Source organism: Euprymna scolopes, chromosome 41 (genome assembly GCF_053919585.1).
Source record: "Euprymna scolopes isolate OS-2025 chromosome 41, ASM5391958v1, whole genome shotgun sequence".
Taxonomy (NCBI): domain Eukaryota; kingdom Metazoa; phylum Mollusca; class Cephalopoda; order Sepiida; family Sepiolidae; genus Euprymna; species Euprymna scolopes.
Genome location: NC_136522.1, coordinates 29,625,355 through 29,645,738, shown reverse-complemented (window position 1 = coordinate 29,645,738; position 20,384 = coordinate 29,625,355).

Sequence of the window (20,384 nt, the reverse complement as noted above, 5' to 3'; positions counted from 1 at the left end):
ATATATATATATATAAATAAAATGCACTTTTCTTTTTTTTTTTTCTTTTGTTGGGAGAGTGTGGTGAATAATACATAGCTTTCCTGAGTGTAGCTGCCGGGGGTGAGGATGGTCTTCCAACAATCAAGAAGAACAATAGCATTGTGGTTATTTATGCTAATAGAGTAAGGTAAATTGTTATAAAAACCTTCCTCCTTTGTGAAGAGTCATCATTATTTTTTTTTATGTTACTATGGTTAAAGGACCTGAGAAGAAGGTCGCGAAGAAGATTGTATTTTTTTCGCAACCTCACTTCAGGTTAGCTACTCTTAATTATATGACATTTTTTTTTCCAACACAACCAATTCTACGAGCGGCCGAGTCTACTAGCATCTTCACAAGAAGAAAACTACCATCGCCTTTCTAGGCAAGAACTACCCGCCATTTGGCAGAAGCTAAAGAGGGCACTCTTTTGCAATATGGACTCCTTTTTACCCTTTTGTAAATAAAATTATTCTTGGATTTAAGGTGAGCCTTTGTTGCTTTTTCTGAGTCTCTTTCATTCTGCCATAGGCAAAAACGGGTAAGATAATTTCTTACACCGTTTTTATTGCAAAAGATATTCCTTTCCCCCCCTCCTCAATTTTTTTTTCTTATGAGTAATAACGTTTTATTGCATAAGATTTCGATTCCCCCCCCCACATTATTGTGGATTTTTTCCTTTCATTGTGTCGCCTTTAAAAAAAAATAATATATTTAATATTCATTTTTATATTAATTTGTAATGGTCCTTAAAAGACCATGTGCTTCGAAAAAAAATATATTGAATATTCATTCTTATATTAAATTGTAATGATCCATAAAGGAACTTATTCATTGAAAATAAATATTCCTTCAATAAATTGTAACTGAAGTTCATTGGAAAAAAAAATATTATTTCATGTAAATTGTAAACTGAAGTTTTAATTCGTAAAAAAAAAAAATATACCTTTCAAATATTTACGATAATTGTAATCGTTTGGAAAAAAAAATTATATATTGATTCTTGAATTTATAATTGATTTATTGTTGAAATGTGTTGTCGAATGTCAGTCTGAACTGTTCTTATAGGTTTAAATTCTTTGTTCATTGAGAGTTTCGAATTTTGTTGACGTAACCCCCTTCAGATAGCGGTTCTCGTCGGAGAATCTTTTTCGCGCCCTTTGATTTATTTCCCCACGTGGGAACGGCCATTTTGTTTTCTCGTGTCGTGTCCTTCGAACATGGCAAATTCAAATCTTGTTGGTCGAATAGAAGCTAAAAAGTTTCGTATAACGGCTTCTTTGGATTGGATGAACGAAAGAGGAGGTGGGCATTGTATAAATAAATTTTCTTCCGACATCGAGAAACGATTGTCTGAAATAGATGATTTATTAGATCAGTTAATTTTCAAGTCCCCAGATGAGGAAAGACTAAATATATGTCGGGATTTCGAAATATTTAAAGCGGGAGTCCACGACAGGTTTGCTGAGCTCCAGCCAGAGATTGAGAAATCAAGGGATATTGTTCCCATGAAAATGGAGTTGGATTGCCCCCCCTTTAGTGGGGATCCAACTCCTAATAAGTTTGAGTTCCGTGGGTTCCTAAGGAAATTTGAATTCTGTACTGCGAACATGAAAAATGCAGATAAATTATTATTGCTAAAATCCAAATTATCAGGAGAGGCGTTTAATATTGTTTCTGGGGTTGATGTGATTCCCGGAAATTATGAAGCCGCTTTGGAGTGTCTGAAGGAAAAATATTTAAATCCTTCAGCAATTTTGAACAAAATATTCGATGACATTATTCCACAACCAGACCATTTTGCGTCTTTGAGAGATATCAGAATCCTCGTACAGCGAGTCAAACTTGAACTGACGGAAATGGATAATTTCTTTGGCACGGATTTTCTTACAGATAAATCCACCTCAGGAAAATTAATAGCTCATATTCTGTTCGCTAAATTTCCGAACAGTGTTCGCAGAGAAATAATGAATAAATCCTGTGAACGGTTTCCTTCCATAAAGTCTATTTAACATATACGTTTGACGTTATAGACATAATAATGGCGTCGCCTCTGAATGCGTCAAGGCGGGAAAAATTCCCGCCATACATGTCGGGTTCGTTGAATGCTGGAACCCTCGTGGCAAAGAATTCGGAGCCAAAACAAATCAAGTACTTTCAGAGTAATAATAACTCTAAGTCTTTCGTCAAAAATGGCGAAAATAAATTTTGTAAATTGTGTCAGGTTGATGGTCACCTGACAAAAGTTTGTTCTAAATTTCCAAATTCGGAATCTAAAATTATTCGAGCGAAAGAATTAAAATTATGTCTCCGGTGCCTCGGTAAGCACTCAGAGTCCAGTTGCAGGGGGGTTAAAGGGTTCCCCTTCCCTTGCAGTAATTGTGGTCTAAAAAACCATTATTCCTTAATGTGTCCAAAAGAATCTAAGTCCTTTGTGGGACGTACTTTCGTGGCGGATCAGGACAAGAGTATTAGTCCTGTACTCAAGATATCTATGAAGGTTAAAGGGCACCCGGTTTATTTTTTCTGTCTGATAGATACGGGTAGCCAAAACTCCTTTTTCTTTAAAACAATTCTGGACCGGTTGATTCAAAACCGTAATCTAAATCCTGAGACGGTACAAATGTCCGTCAATACCCTCGTGGGGAATAAGTCCTTACGTCTTTCAGAGCTGGAAGTGTCTATTAAATTGGGATAACAGCGTCCTTTTTATCATTCTGCATTGTTTGCTGAAAATTTGAAATTGAAATTTAACGTAAACAGATTCGATGAGATTACGTCGAATTTAACTAAAAAGGGGTATAAGTTTTGTCCTGGTTATTCTGAACTAAACGGTTCTAACATTCTCGGTATCATTGGCCTGGATCTTATTCCTAGAATCCATAATCTCAGTTTAATTAAGTGCTTGGGAGGTTCCGCTTGGAAACTCCCCAATTATATCATTCCCTTCGGTGAGGGGTCAAATTTTTTAAACAAAAATGATAAGGTTGTGGAAAAATTGCCAGCCTTCGATCAAGTTATTAAAACACTCCCTATGTGTCAGTCATATTTAATTGATAGTGTATTAAAGCCAGTAGCATCTTACGAGGATGTGCTGCAACCTTTTTTTGACGGTCCTGCTGTTGAACGTGGAGTAGAAAAGTTTTTTTCTCTGGATTCCATAGGTATCGAGGATGCCAACCAGTTGTCTTCAATTGATAAAGAAAAACTAAATGCCTTCGAAGAGGCTATAGTTCTCAAGGAAGGAAAATATTACGTCGAGCTGCCTTGGGAGCATGACAAGCTTCTCAAGGTGGAGTCCAATTATGTGCCTTCACTGCGAATCATGCATAGGGTGGCCCAGTCCTTGGAAGGAAAAGGACTGTATAACGATTATATGCAGGTCTTCAAAGAATACGAAGACTGTGGAATTATCGAACCTTTCTCTGTTCCCCATGGAACTTATGAAAATTATAAATGGATTCCCCATCGGCCAGTAATTAAAGAAGGTCTGCGAATAACTACAAAAATCCGCCCTGTTTTCAATTGTTCGTTGAAACGTAAAGGTAGCGTTTCGATTAACGACGCTGCTTATTCGGGTGTTAACATGACTGCATTGTTGCTAGATATTCTACTAGCCTTCCGAAAAGAAAAATATGTGCTTTTGGGCGATTGGCGCAAAGCTTTTTTACAGATCAGGTTAAAATCTATTGAAGATAAAAACAGATTTTGTTTTTTCCTCAAGGTAGATGGCAAATTGTGCGTCTACCGTTTTAATACTATTATATTTGGGTTCAATGCCAGCCCTTTTATATTAAGCTTTATACTTAAGCATCATGCCAAAAAATATGAAGCCGATTTGACTTCACATTCGATTTCCAATAAATTTTATGTTGACAACTTAGTTACTACTAATAGTGACCGAGATACTCTAACCCATGTGTATAATAAAGTCCACGACAGACTCGGAGAAGCGGGGTTTGAACTACAATCCTGCAACTCCAATTGCACGGGCATACAAAATAAAATGATGGAAGACGATACTATCTCGTCTTCTTTCCTCAACTTTGAAAAGGTGCTGGGGTATCAATATTCTGTTGAAAGGGATACCCTTAAACTCGCTCCATCTGTAATAGATGGCAATGCCAATACCAAACGCAAGATATTATCTCAAGTCTCAAGTCTATATGATCCATTATCTTTACTTCTTCCTATCACCGTGCAGGGGAAGATTATTATTAGTCAACTGTGGAAAAAGAAGTTGTCTTGGGATCAACAAATCCCTGAAGAAGTTAAGGCCATGTGGCAAACACATGCCAACGAGCTGAATTGTATAGGGAACTTTGAATTTCCTAGATGTACTCTCCTAGCAGAATCCCCTGTTGAAATTATTTGCTTTAGCGATGCTTCTAAGCATGCTTATGGGTTTTCCGTGTATGCGAAACAAGGTGCTCAGTGTTCCTTGATATTCGCCAAGGCAAAAGTGGCACCCATCAAGGGAAAATCACTACCTGTTTTGGAATTATTAGTTATATTTCTAGCGTTTAAAGTTATTCCACAAGTTTTGGGTGCTCTAGCGCCCATCAATATCAAATCCTTTTTCATCGTGTCTGATGCACAAGTAGCCCTGTCATGGATTTGGAATGGGAAGGCTGCGAAAAGAAATATATTCATTGAAAATCGCGTGTCAGACATTAATAAGTTCATTGAAAACATTAAACTTAAATATGGGATAAACCCCAGATTTAGATATGTTCCTTCGTCGGATAATCCGGCTGATCTTTTACTGCCTCTAAGTTCAACCAATTTTTAAAATTTTGGACCTGCGGACCAGACTGGCTTAATCAAGTTGAAATCAGCTGGCCCACGTCCCCCTTGCCTTGTCTTAACAATGTTAACAAAAAGATGGTAACATGTATGTTCTCGGATGAAACTGCTTCTAACGAGAATCACTTGCCAATTAAAATATCTGATTTTTCCTCATTAACTAAGGCTATTAATGTCTTAGAAAAAGTTGTGAGATTCGGTGATAAATTACGTCACCGAAAGACTGACACCGTCAAGAGAGCTAAATTGTTGCTCTTCTCTCATTTACAAAGGGAAGCGTTTCCCACAGAACTTGCTTATTTGCAACAACCCTCTAATAGGGCTGCTCCACCAAGAGTTACGGCCCTTGGGTTATTCCTAGATAGGGAGGGACTGATACGGACTCAAGGACCTATTCAGAACTCCGAGGTTTTTCCATATGAAGTGAAATTTCCTATATTATTAGGAAAAAATACCCACCTGACCAAATTGGTCATTATTGAAGCTCACCAGAATTGTTGTCATATGGGAGCAAATTCAACCCTTAGCAAAGTGAGGCTATCGGGTTTTTGGATTCCCCAAGGAAGACAGGCGGTGAAGTCGGTTCTCCGTGACTGTGTTATATGTAAGAGAATTAATTCTCTACCGTACAAAGCACCCTCTGGGTCTCAACTGCCTTCTGAGAGAGTAAATTTTGTCCGGCCCTTCAAATGTGTAGGGGTGGATTTTACTGGACATTTTTTTGTCAAAAACAATAATGAGGATGTCAAAATGTACATCCTACTGTTTACTTGCATGAGTTTACGTGCCATACACTTGGAATTGGTACCGGACATGAGCGCAAGATCCTTCTTGTTAGCGTTCATTAGGTTCACCAACTTATTTGGTGTACCAACTCATATGTATTCCGACAATGCTAAATCTTTCATAGCGTCGGGTATTATATTATCAGACATATTTGTGTCTGATGAATTTAGAGAATATTTCAAATCCACTACTATTGTTCATTATACAATTCCCCTGTACTCTGCATGGCAGGGTGGAGTATGGGAGAGATTAATTAAAACTGTGAAACAGTGTCTTTCCAAGTTGTTGGGTAGGAGGAGGGTCGGTTATTTCGAGCTCCTAACCGCCCTTTCAGATGTTCAAAAGGCCATAAATGATAGGCCACTAACATTTATTTCAGCTTCTGATAGAGGCCTTGATGGGTTGACTCCCAACCATTTTTTGCAGACAGGATATCATCCCCGCTTGCTTATCAATCTTAGCGGTTCAGAGGACCCTTGTCCAGAACCTCCAAATAGAAATTCGCTCTTACATTCCCTTGAAATGAGGGATGAATTTGTCAGTAAATTCAAACGTATTTGGCATAATGACTACTTGCTCTCGATTAGAGAAGTAGACGCCCACATTACAGAAAATGAAACCTCTAAAATATCAGAGGGTGAAATTGTTCTTATCAAAGTTCCTAATAAGTCCCGGCCCTTCTGGGGGTTGGGTAAGGTAGTAAAATTATTGGTTGGAAAGGACAACAAGGTTCGTTCGGCCTCAGTGCTGAAAGACGGGTGTGTACAAATTCATTCTTTAAAAAATTTTTATCCTTTAGAGATAAAACATAATCCTGAACCTGCATTAGCAGAATTTGCGGAAGAAGGAAACCCCTTCTTTTGCCCCACATGTTCAGTCGCCAACGACGGAACAACACCTATGGTGTGTTGCGACTCGTGCAATGAGTGGTACCATTTTAGTTGTGTCGGGGTCGACCAACAAGTCACCGTTGAAGATTGGGTGTGTCCGGATTGTGCGGATCAAACACCAAGTTAATAATTGTATATTCCTTTTATAGACTCATCAGTAGAGTCATACCTTTTATTACTAATAAATTCTCTGTTTACCATAGAGAGATCGTTATAAGTTTAGATTGACAACAGACACACATTGATTTTAATTGCTATTATTGTGTTAATATTAAGTCCTTTGGGACAGAATTTCATTGTAATAACTTGTCCAAATAGGCGACAATCCTTAATTTTCCCGATAAAAAAGAAAGAAATGAGAATCCATTTCTTTCTCTTCCTTCCTTTGGCAGTGTGTTAGAAATTTCAGAATGCAAGGGCGATAACCGCGTGATTTGCAATCACACGATTATTTCGACCAATGGTATTGCGTTGATTCAGTTGCTGCGAAGGATGCAGAAGTGGCGGGAATTTTGTGTTTCAAAAAACAGATTTCGACAGGACGCCGAATAAGATGGACATGTAATCTCGCTCCGTGCCTATTGAACTAAGGCACGGTTCTAAAACAAGATTCAACTCAGCGTCAAGCAAAGCAGACGCGTGTAATCTCGCTCAATGCCTAATGAACTAAGACATGGTTCTACCCCATTTATTTCTCCGCTCATTTAAATGTGGATACTAGCCAGAGGCTAAATTGTTCAACGGATTAATTACTCCATTTTCATTGCCCGCAAAAGGGCATATTATTTATGAACATCGGTTGCAAAGTGAGTTGTTCATATCGACAGTCTGGAAGGATTTCGCGAACCCTCAACCAATTCTACGAGCGGCCGAGTCTACCAGCATCTTCACAAGAAGAAAACTACCATCGCCTTTCAAGGTAAGAACTCAACTACCATCGCCTTTCTAGGCAAGAACTACCCGCCATTTGGTAGAAGCTAAAGAGGGAACACTTTTGCAATATGGACTCCTTTTTACCCTTTTGTAAATAAAATTATTCTTGGATTTAAGGTGAGCCTTTGTTGCTTTTTCTGAGTCTCTTTCATTCTGCCATAGGCAAAAACGGGTAAGATAATTTCTGACACTACTGAAAACCATAACTTTAGTAAAGGTATTTTTTGTTTAAGCAAAATAAAAGATTTTCACTAAGAGTTAAGTAAAAATAATTTGTTCATTATATTCTGCGATCATTATTTGAAAAATACTGCAATTTTCATTAAAATTCGTTAATTTCCTGATTTTTGGTGAATTTTTAAGTAAAGGGAGGAGTCAAAATGTGTATACACTTTGAGCGTCGTCATTCATTTTGAGACCACCTGTGGTTAATTTAAATATCCAGTTTGGCAGAAAAGTAACTTATCTTGCCTTTGATAACATTTATTTGTTATATATTTGTTTTTTGACAACTTTTTCGAATCTATGTGTACAGTAATACAAACCCAAACTTCGGAGGTTGGAATCCCCCCTCCCCACCTAAAATGTACTTGGAAAAATCGATTTTTATAGTTAGATTTAAGAATGGTTAGTCGAAAAAAAAGGTGAAAAACAAAACAAATAATCAATAAATAATTGTTACCAAAGACAATAAATGCTACTTGTTTTTACTTACATTGAGTATTTTCAAGCGCTTTAATGCGGGTGTGTGGGTGCCAAATACCTCCAGATTTTCTAGAATTTCCCGCTAGATTGTAACCGAAATCTCCAGATATAGCAGGAAAACCGCTAAATTGTAACACTGGTCACGTGACAGGAAGCGGTAATAAATAATTTTCCCTAAATAAAAAAATGGCCTCTCGATACAAAGAAATCTACCTATTTATCATAGAAAAATTAAGTATAATGTTATAATTAAAAAGAAATATATAAAAACACACATGGATATAGTAAACATATTATACCAAAACGTGGAAGCCATCCGTCCAGTGGTTTTTTAGACAATTAATTCCGAACGAACCAACATTTACATATATATATATATACTAGCTGTACCCTGCCACGCGTTGCAGTGGATCAATTTGGTGTAATGGAAAAATTTAATAAAAGAGAAAATGCATGTTTCTTATATTAGTACAGCAATCCACTGCAAAAAGTGAAAAAGAAGGCGAAACTGAAAAAAATGGTACTCTTGCAGAATTTGATCTGGATCCTCGAGAGTTTCTGTCAATCATTCATGTTTTGGACTTGACCAACAATCAGTGGATGAAACCGAACGTAGCAAGAATGTTGAAACGCTAAATGCTTTTTTTTTGTTGTTGGTTTAAAAAATGTGAGTTAGTAATTAATATTTGGTTGATGGTGGGGGGAGGGGGGTTACTATACACAGATTCAAAAAAGTCGTCCAAAAACAAAGAAATGAAAGCAAAGGTAAGGTAATTTACGTTTCTACCTAATTGGATAATTGTTTAGTGTTTTTATGTAATGTAAAATGTTTAATTGGCTCCAAAAACAGAAATGGTCGCGGATTCTTTTGAATACGTTAAGTTTGGGAAAGTAAGTTGAAAACTAAAAACTATACAAAACAGTGCCTGAAACTCACCGAACATATGTTACCATGACATAGGCTAGCATAATCGGTAGGTTTCTGACAGTATTTTGTATAGTTTTTTTAGTTTTAAATCACTTTCTCTAACTTAAAGTAATCAACAGTGTCCACCACCATTTGTAGCTTTCAAATACACCAATAAACACTGTTTTTCGAGCCGACTAAACGTTACATTAAATGAAAAGGGTTTATATTACTAAACACAGATACAAAGAAGTTGTCAAAAAATAAATATATAACAAATAAATGTTATCAAAGGCAAGAAAAGTAAGTGTTCTACCTAACTGGATAAGATTTTAGTGTTTTTATGTAATGTATAATCGGTTCAAAAACATTCAATGTTTATCGGTATATCTGAAAAATACAAATGGCGGCAGACTGTATCGAACACGTTAAGTTTGGGGAAATTTTGGGAAAATGAGTTTAAACTAAAAATACTGTTAGGAACTCACTCAATATATGTTACCATGATGTAGGCTGGCATATAATCGGTGGTTTTAAACTTTTGCTCGATACAGGTGACGACTTTTAAAAATCCCTTTTAGTGATTACCTGGTTTGAGGATATTTGTACAACTAAACGGCAAATCTGCTCAAAAAAATCCGGTATTATTTTACTTTAAGGCCCGTTTCATGTTCATATATAACGAAATATTTTATTGTAGATTTCGGTGTGCTAAAAACGAATCTGCAAACCGTTTACGTAGCAAAAAAAAAGTTTTCATGAAATTCATGAAATTACTTTTTCAAAAAGTGGGTGATCACTTTTCAATGTAAATTTAACTTAGAATGAGCACCCACTTTCTGGCCACCTGAGAGAGGGGCATTTTTCTGTTTCTTGGCTAAAAAGTTTTTTGTTTGATTTCTTTTGCATGGTAATAACCCCTGAACTCTGGGACTATTTTCCATTTAACAGCCGTAGCCTACGTTTACGCTATGCTTAAGCATAAACGAAAGCTGTTTAGCCAATAAACATGGGAAAAAATCCCCCCTCTCTCAGGTGGCTAGAAAGTGGGTGCTCATTTCAAGTTAAATTTACATGGAAAAGTGATCGCCACTTTTTCGAAAAAGTAATTTCTTTATATCATAAAAACTATTTTTTTGTGACGGAAACGGTTTGCAGATTCGTTTTTAGCACACCAAAATCTACAAAAAAAGTTTTGTTATTTACGAATGTGAGACGCACAGCCCTTAATGGAAAATTATATCAAAAATCCGGGGGAAAATAGTTTTCAATAAAAACAGCAAATGAATTCGATAGAAAAAAAATGGATGCTATTTTTTTTTCTTTCTGTGTGTTTCTTGGCTAAAAAGTCTTTTTGTTTGATTTCTTTTGCAAGTATTAACCCCTGAACTCTGGGACTATTTTCCATTTCACAGACGTAGCCTTTGTTTATGCTATGCGTGAGCATAAACGAAAACTGTTAAATATGCATTCGCGTACAAAACTGCCTTGTCAAAAAAACCTTTAAGCCAATAAACACGAAAATAAATGCCCCTTCCTCAGGTGGCCAGAAAGTGGGTGCTCATTTTAAGTTAAATTTAGATGGAAAAGTGATCACCCACTTTTCGGAAAAAAAAATTTCTTCAGATCATGAAAACTATTTTGATACTCCTTGGGCGTTGAGTTCCATGGCGACCCGCATAATTATTTAATGGTCGTTCCCTTAGTACCCCCCCTAGTCAAGGCTAACGCATGTGCACGTAACATATTTTTATTTATTTACTTACGTGGTGGAGTTTCTATACTGATAGGTTTTTTGAAATTTTTTCACTGGATTATTATTGATTGAACACTAACCAGATTATGAAAAAAAATTGAAAAAAAAAATCATTTTAACATTTGAAAGGAATACTCACTTTTTAGTTACCACGTTCTGGTAAATCGGTCACTTTTTATTTATTTATTTATTTATTTATTTTCTAAATACGGAAGTGTCTTCGGGAGATATAAAATGGTCGCATGTTGACGAAGCAATGTATCGGGAGACGTACGGGATTAAAAATTATTGGTAAATTTTTAGATTAGGTCCACCTCCTCAATTTTCTTTTAAATTACGACTTGAAATGGTTTTCGACTATGCTGAATACGAAAATCGCATCGAAATTTTGCAGAAATATGTAGTTATAAAGATATAAAAACTTGTATTATGCATTGTAATCTTTGGCGGCCATCTTTTTTACGTGTGTGTATTTGTTTATGGCGCGTGTGCACGTAAAAAGATGGCCGCCGAAGAATACAATGCATAATACAACTATTTATTTCCGCAAAATTTCAATGCAATTTGCGTGTTCAGCATACTCGGAAACCTATAAATGTCGTCATTGAAAGGAAAATTGTGGAGATGGACCTAATCTAAAAAAATACCAAATTATTAAACATTTCTCCAGCATGTTAGTGAAATTTATAATACTTTAAAAAAATTAAAAAGAAACAAAAAAGTTTTGAAAAAAAACTCACCTTTCACAAAAACAATTTAAAAAAACAACAACCACAAACTGACTAAATAAGTAAAAAAAAAATAATTAAAAATCTCGAAACTTTATTTTCATGAAAACAATAAAAAAAAGTCCTGTTCTCTCTATTTTTTTTCTTTGAGAAACAAATATATTTCTGACTTACAAATGCGGTAGAGGTTCATTATTTTTACTTTCTATGGTTTTGATATACCGCGTTTTTATTGCTTACAAAATGGGTGACTGATTTATCAGAACGTTGTAACTAAAAAGTGAGCACCACTTTCAAATGTCGAAATAATGATTTCTTTTTTACATTTTTTTTTTAATAATCTGTTTAATTAGTGTCCAATCAATAATAATCAAGTGAAAAAAAATTCCAAAAACCTATAAGTATAGAAATTAAGCATGGGAGTATACAACAACGTCGCCTTTCGCACTTTTACAAACATTTTAAAAAAAAAAGTAACCAAACCATTTATTGATAATTTGTCACGTGTACAAACATTTATTTATTTACGTAGGCTTAACTCCTTTCATGAATAAGAAAAGTTTTACTCTTTAAGAATAATAAAAGGAAAAAGTTACTGAACATTTATAAAAGGACTTCTTTGCATGAAGCCCAGAGGAATAGTTGGCCGAAAATTCGTGAAACAACAACAACAATAAATAAAAATGGTGCTAATGCAGAGAGCGATCCACGCTATTTTTTAAATCATATTTCCACGTTTAAATAACGTTTTACGATATGTTTTTTTTTTATTTATTCAATTGTAAGGTTAAAGTACAGAATAGGTACAAAACATCCTTACCTCCCCATGTTAAGAATGACTTTTTAAATAATAACATTATTTCAGCACGGATCACTCTCTGCATGAGTAATCTTATATAGAAAACCAAAAAAAAAAACTCAAAAGCAAGCAAAAAACTTTTTTTTTTTTTGGCCTTATATAATAAAGAAAAGATGTGTAAATTAAAAACTTTGGAAGATAAAAAAATAAAATATGTTTTTTTTTGTTTTTTTTTTACTTATCGAGTTAACAGAAAATGAAACCTTTCGTCAATTCGTGGCTGTGAAATGAATCGAACCGGAAGTTCAGTTTTATCAACAGAACAGATTCGCAGAAACGATTAAATAAATATATTTATTTTATTTAATATTTTAATTTTAATTAGGTAAATTTATTTTAATAACATAAAAACATACCTCGACTCTAAAAATGGGTTGTCTGAAAATTTCAAATAAATTGGTAACGTATAAACATGGTTTTATTTGTTTAGAACGAACCAACTTTACATTTTTATATATATAGATATATGTATATATATATATATATATATACATATACATATATATATACATATATATATATATATACATATATATATACATGTATATATATATGTATATATATATATGTATATATATATATATACATATATATATATATATAAATATTCTTTATAAAGCCGGAGATTACATCAACCGAAACATTGCGAAATAATACTCAAGATGAAAACTAGTCTTAAGAATCCAAATGATTCGAATAATTGTCATCTAAAAATTCACAAACACAAAAGCGATTTCATTTAAATTTTATTTTGTTTTGTCGGAAGAAGTTTTTCCAAATAAAGAAAGTCCTGAGATTGAACAAAGATATATTTATAGGGGTCAATTAGTTTCTAAGAGTCCCAGAAAAGAAACAAATTGATAAGAAACGTTAGTTAGTACAATCAGTCAAGCAGGAAAATGCAAAGAATTACAAAATCTTGTAGTTCACGAGAAGAAACTATTAGAGTAGAAGGCTTTCTGATATCTAGAAACCTCAACAGTGAAGAGGTGGGATTTTGCTGCCCGTTGGGTTAGTCGGAAGTATGTACGTCGATAGCGTCACAAGTGCTATGAGTTCATCAGAGCACATACCAGTTACTTGTAAAACAGGAATAGGTTTGTGACTATCGTGGCGATGAGACAGAGGTTGAAGCATGAGCGATAGTGCAGGACCTACTCGGTTTGAGACTCTTTTTGCTCCTGCGAGTGAAGGACTAGTAGAAAATACACAAGCACGGATGTGGCAACAATACCCCAGCATAAGCGAATATTTTACAGTAAAAGAAAACACTTCTTACCTTACAGCTTTTACTTTGGTATTGTTCATTGCAACGGCATCTATATTCCCCCGATGAAACGGTAATACATTCGACAGTGTTTTCTGTGCTACATATACTGCAATCGTCTACTGTCGAGAGACACGCACCTGGTATTTAAAGAGAAACAAAAAACAATGTCTGTATTCCGCTCAAACATTATTATAGACAACGAGTAATAGCATCAAAGTTCATGAAATGAAAGCTGCTACCGGGACAGTATCAGAAACTCGTTATGAAACAAGCGGACAACAGAAGATATTGTGTTTTGAAAGAAACAGCTTACCTTGTAGGCTTATATATAATCATCTTTACGGGTTGTTTTTACACTTGAAGTATTCGTATATCATTGCAGCTTCCAGAAAATGTCGGGTCATCAGAAGAGAATACATACGATTTGTAGGCCTTCTTCTCTCTCTTGTTCACACATGTTCGGCATTTATCAAATTTCCAATAATACTTTACTATCTACTATTTTGCTTTGAATTGTAATTGTTTCCAATTCAAAACAGTTCAAAATTGCCCCATAGACTTTTTTTTTACACAGTGATCACCACTTATCAAGGCCCGGAGGCCACTCAGGGATAAGGGTTATTGCAAGTACATTACGTTAGTGTGGAGATTTGATGAAGTGTTTAATTAAGGGGGCGGTTCATTAGGAATTTGTTAACATTGGACTTGAAGACATCCAAGTTGTAGTCCGGAGGGAAGCAGGCAGACGGAACAGAGTTCCACAGGCGTGCAGTTCTAAGAAAGAAGCTTTGTTCATGGAATCCGCGTTTTGATTTAGGCACAGATATAGAGTGGGGGAAATTTTTCACAGTGGATTCAGCTAGACGGGTGTTTTTCGTGAAAGATTGACGAGGGGGGGACCAGAGATTGGAGTTCAGACGAGCACCTGCCATGAAAATAACGATAAAACAAGGATAGGCTTGCAACGTCTCTTCTGTGTGAGAGAGGTTGCAGGGTAGAGAAAAGGGCATCCCCCACTAAGCCACGAAGTCTATTTTGAACTCTGTCAAGGCATGATAGGCTGTTTTTGGCCGCTCCTGCCCAGATATGGCAACAGTATTCCATCCTTGGACGTACTTGGCTTGTACATAATTAGGTTTCTTTGGCTGTTTTCAATTGTGAAGCATTTCATTTCAATTCTCAGATAATGTCGAATTATAATGAGAGAATACACGCAGTTATGTGGCCTTCTTTTCGACAAATTTTCTGTCTATCGCCCCTTTATTTAAATGAACTATTCAATACAATACAACAAAAATATAGACCTTTTACAATTTGGTGTCTCTTATATCGTTCAACATATATTATAAACTACGAGCAATAACATCAAAGTTCATAGCATTTATATTTTTCCACATGTTTTACTGTTTTATTTTGTGTATGATACTGGCAAGAACCAATGATTTATAAATCTGTCTGTCTCTCTCTCTCTCTTTCTCTCTCTCTCTCTCTCTCTCTCTCTCTCTATATATATATATATATATATATATATATATATTGTAAGTAGACTGATCAATAACTCAAGTGATGAAAACGCATTCAACATCTACGACACAGCTTTAAAAAATAGTGGGTACAAAAGTATTGGTATTAAATATAAGCAACAAAACATCAACAACTAAATAAAATTAAAAATAGAAGAAAAAGAAATATCGTCTGGTATACGGTGCCATACAATGAAATGTTAAAAACAAAACTTGGTAAGAAATTTCTAGACCTCATCGAAAAGCACTTTCACTACACAAAATCTTCAGTTATCCTACAGCTGCTGCAAAAATTTAGAGATAATAATTAAAGCACATAATAACAAAATAATGAATAAGAGCAATGAAAACAATAATAACAAAATAAATAATAAAGTGAACATAACAAAAATAAAACGAACACAAAGAACCAAAATGTAACTATTAGAAATAATAATAATAATAATAATAATAATAATAATAATAATAATAATAATAATAATAATAACTAGCGGGAGCTGTGGAAATTCCACAGCAGCATTTTTCATATGTAATATATTGTTGCTGGGCATGCTGTGAGCGTTCAGTTCAGCATGAATGAAGGCACAATCATATTATTCTACTTTTTTATTAAAATTGTATCGCCCCCTTACTAAAATAATAACTTTGATATATTTCTTGGGCTGATTATTTCATTACAAACACACCGGTCAATTAACTCACAGTTTATCATTTTTCATAATTATTGAATATGTTACTATGTTCGAAAATAATTTTTCATAATTTCACCCCACATTATCGCCCCTCCCTTTACTAAAATATATACTTTGATATATTGTATTTGCTGATTATCTTATAAAATAAAACACAACTATCAGTTAACTCACATTTCATCATTTTTAATAATTCTTGGATATGGTACTAATTTTGACAATTTTCCATAATTTAAACTCACCATATCGCACACCTTACTAAAATAACTTTGTATATATTGTCTAGGCTGATTATTTCATTACAAACACACACATCAATCAACTCACATTTCATTCTTGGATATGTTACTAATTTCGACAATATTTTTTTATAATTTAAATCAACGTTGTCGCCCAACTTTACTAAAATAATAACTTTGATACATTTGCTGGGCTGATTATTTCATTACAAACACTAATCAATTAACCTCCATTTCATCATTTTTCATAATTCTTGGGTATGTTACTAATTTCGACAATTATTTTTAATAATTTATACCCACATTATCGCCCCCTCCTTAATAAAATAATAACTTTGAAATATTGTCTGAGCTTATTATTTTATTACAACCACACTAATGCATGAAATCACATTTAATCATTTTTCATAATTCTTGGATATGTTATCTCCGACACTCATTTTTCATAATCTTAACCCACATTTTTGCCCTTTCCCCTTTACTAAATAATAACTTTGATATATTGTCTTGGCTGATTATTTCCTTACAAACACACCAATCAATTATCTAATTTTTCATCATTTTTTCGTTCTTCTTGGATATGTTACTAATTTCGACAATAATTTTTCATAATTTAAGTCCTCCTTATCTCCTTCCCTTTTACTTATATAATAATTTTGATATATTATCTAGGCTGATTATTTTATTATAAACACACCAATCAATTAAATAACATTTTGTCATTTTTCGTAATTCTTGGATAAGTTACTAATTTAGACAATAATTTTTTTGTAATTTAAACCATCCTTGTCGCCCTCTTTTACTAAAAAATTACTATATTGTCTGGGATGATTATTTCATAAAAAACACAATTATCAATTAATTCACACTTAATCATTTTTCTTAATTCTTGGATATGTTACTCATTTTCACAATTATTCTTAATATTTTTAACCCACATTATCAACCCCCTACTACTAAAATAAGTTTGATATATTATCTGAGATGATTATTTCATTTCAAACACACCAATCAATTAACTCACATTTTGTCATTTTTCATAATTCTTGGATATATTACTAATGTCGACAATCATTTTTCATCATTTTAACCCACATCATCGCCCCACTTACTAAAATAATAACTTTGCTGTATTGTCTGGTCTGATTATTTCATTGCAAACACACTAATGCATCAAATAACATATTACATTTTTCATAATTCTTGGATATGTTACTAATTTCGGCAATTATTTTTATAATTTAAACCATCCTTATCGCCCTCTCTTACTAAAATAATTTCTTTGATATATTTCCTGGGCTGATTATGTTACATGATAAGGGCTGTCCCTGTTCATGTAAGTATAAAAATAGAGAGATTAGTTAAAATGAAAATAAGAGAAAGCAGAAATCGAACCCTGGACATAAGTTTTAAAGAACAATAGGTTTAAATGGAATGTCTAGTAAATTGTTAATTCGGATGAAATAAATAATAAATAAACTATTCAATTGTTAAAAGAATGTGGATAATAAAATATGGTTAAATAAATTAGATATGTAGGTTAAATTCCTTTGTGGAAACAACACAAGAAAAATAGGTTATTGGGAAATCAATGTCGGAAACGTGCAAAGTCGCGCATGTTGAAACACGTGAATTTTGCTCACGTGGCCGGGATGCATGGATTTCTCAATATAGGAGGTGGGAGTTAGTTGGTCGTGAAGAGAGTCAGATACAGTCAGAGAGACAGTCAGAGGGACAATCAGGGGAGACGGTCAGTGAGAAAACTCAGAGACAGGCGGACGTCTGAAGCGAGACGTCACTTCAGAAACTAAAATGTGAAACTTTGAGTTCTTAATGAGGAAATCCCGACCGGTCGTAAGAAAATAAATTCATCATGTGTTTTGGATAAAGCTCATCTTTGTGTTTGTGATTTCTACAAAAAGGTAAATTGTATTGTTATTATATGTCTGTGTTATAAAATGTCATTACATACACATCTCTCTCTAAGATACAACATCATATGTAATAAGACAAGAACTCTCACTAAGACTCATATCATTACTAATAAGAACTCACGTAACATACGTGCACAAGTGGTATAGTCTAATACTACTAATAATAACCATATCACCCAGTATATAACAATTATTTTATTATACACACAATCGATTAACTCACATTTAATCGTTGTTCATAATCCTGGATATGTTACTAATTTCGACAATAATTTTTATAATTAAAAACCCACATTATGCCTCTCCCTCCTACTTGTATAATATATTTGATATATTGTCTGGGCTTATTATATCATTACAAACACACCAATCAAGTAACTCACATTTAATCATTTTTCATAATTCTTGGATATGTTACTAACTTTGACAATAATTTTCATAACTTTAACCCATTATGTCACTTCCCCTTACTTAAATAATAACTTTGATATATTGCCTGGGTTGGTTATTTAATTACAAACAAATCAATCAATTCTGGGTATTCTCATAGTATATATGTTTCACCTATCTTATCCAATCCCGGGTGATGCCGCATATTCTGCTATAATATATATCATTCACCTATCTCATTCGATCCCACGCAACACTAGGTATTTTGCTACTATATGTTTTCCACTTACCTCATTCAATACTGGGCGACGCTTTCTGATAGTATATATTTGCATATCTCATTCAATCCCGGGACTGACTTCATATCCGCCACCCCACTGTTGAAAATATACATTAAATAAAGTAATGTTTTAATCGTAAACTGTTTCAGCCATTTCCGGGACTGACTTTATATCCCCAACCCACTGCTAAAAATATACATGAAATAATGTAATGTCTAAATAGTAAACTGTTTCAGCCATTTCTGGAACTGACTTATAATCCCCAACCCACTGTTGAAGATATACATGAAATAAAGTAATGTATAAATCGTAAACTTTTTCAGCCATTTCCGGGACCGACTTCTTATCTCCCATCCTACTGTTAAAAATATACATTAAATAAAGTAATGTTCAAAACGTAAATGGTTACAGCCATTTCCGGAACCGACTTCATATTTCCCACCCCAATGTTAAAAATATACATTAAATAAAGTAATGTGTAATGCGTTAATGGTTTCACACGTTTTTGGGACTGATTTAATATCCCCCCACCCCACTGTTAAAAATATACATGAAATAAAGTAATGTTTGAATTGTAAACGGTTTGACTGACTTCATATCGCGTAACCCACTGCTTAAAATATACCTGAAATAAAGTAATGTTTAAATCTTAAACTGTTTCAGCAGCTTTTCAAAAGTAATACATAAAAACATTAACACGGTTAGAGATTAGGCAACCATTACTTCAACATGAATTTCTGAGTGTAGTATCAGTTTCAGCATTCCAGTGACTTAAATCCCTCCTTTCTTGGTCTTGGTTAATGGAGGAGAAATCCTTCATTACTGACACAATTTTTATTTTTGTTATTGCCCAGAGAGACCCTTTTGGGGAGCTGGTTTCCCATTAAATTTATAACCGACCTCATGTCCAATTCCGCCTTTGTGGGGAGGCAAGTAAACAAAAAAAATAATCGGAATGGACATTTTCGAGGGCATTTTATAATTAATCAGAAGTGACATTTCCAGGGCATTTTGTAATTAAATCAGAAATAACTTTTTCCAGTTGCTTTTTTAATATTAAAACTTTGTTACATTAAACATAGTACCATGCCTCCCCACGGGACAGATTTAGACACCGTGGTCGTTTTTAACGTGGAGAAAGAAATTGTCTTAGTTGTAAAGGATTTCTCTTCCACTGAGAGAAAAGAAATTGAAATGTAGCACCTTAAGAGAAGATACTACACTTTGATCTTAGCCAAAAGGCCAAGAAAGACTAATCATTTTTATTAGCTTTGCCTCAACAGCGACACCAATTTTTTAAAAATATTTTCAAGGGTGACAAGGTTTATTTGGATTCCACTTTTTGGAATATTCCACTTTCCTTTTTAAGGGATGCACAGCACGATAACGGACGGAGCGATAAGCGTAATAATAATAATAATAATAATAATAATAATAATAATAATAATAATAAACCAAATCCACAGAACATCAACCCTAATAGAAAAAAATAGTAATAATGGACAACTGTAGATCCAGCACACTCTGCCCACTTCAAAATAAATGTCTAACAAAAAGCATAGTATACCAGGCCACAATATTTGCCAAAGAAAACCCGAATAGCAAGAAGTATTACGTACATATGACTTCCTTAGATTTTAAAACCAGATATCATGACCATAAAA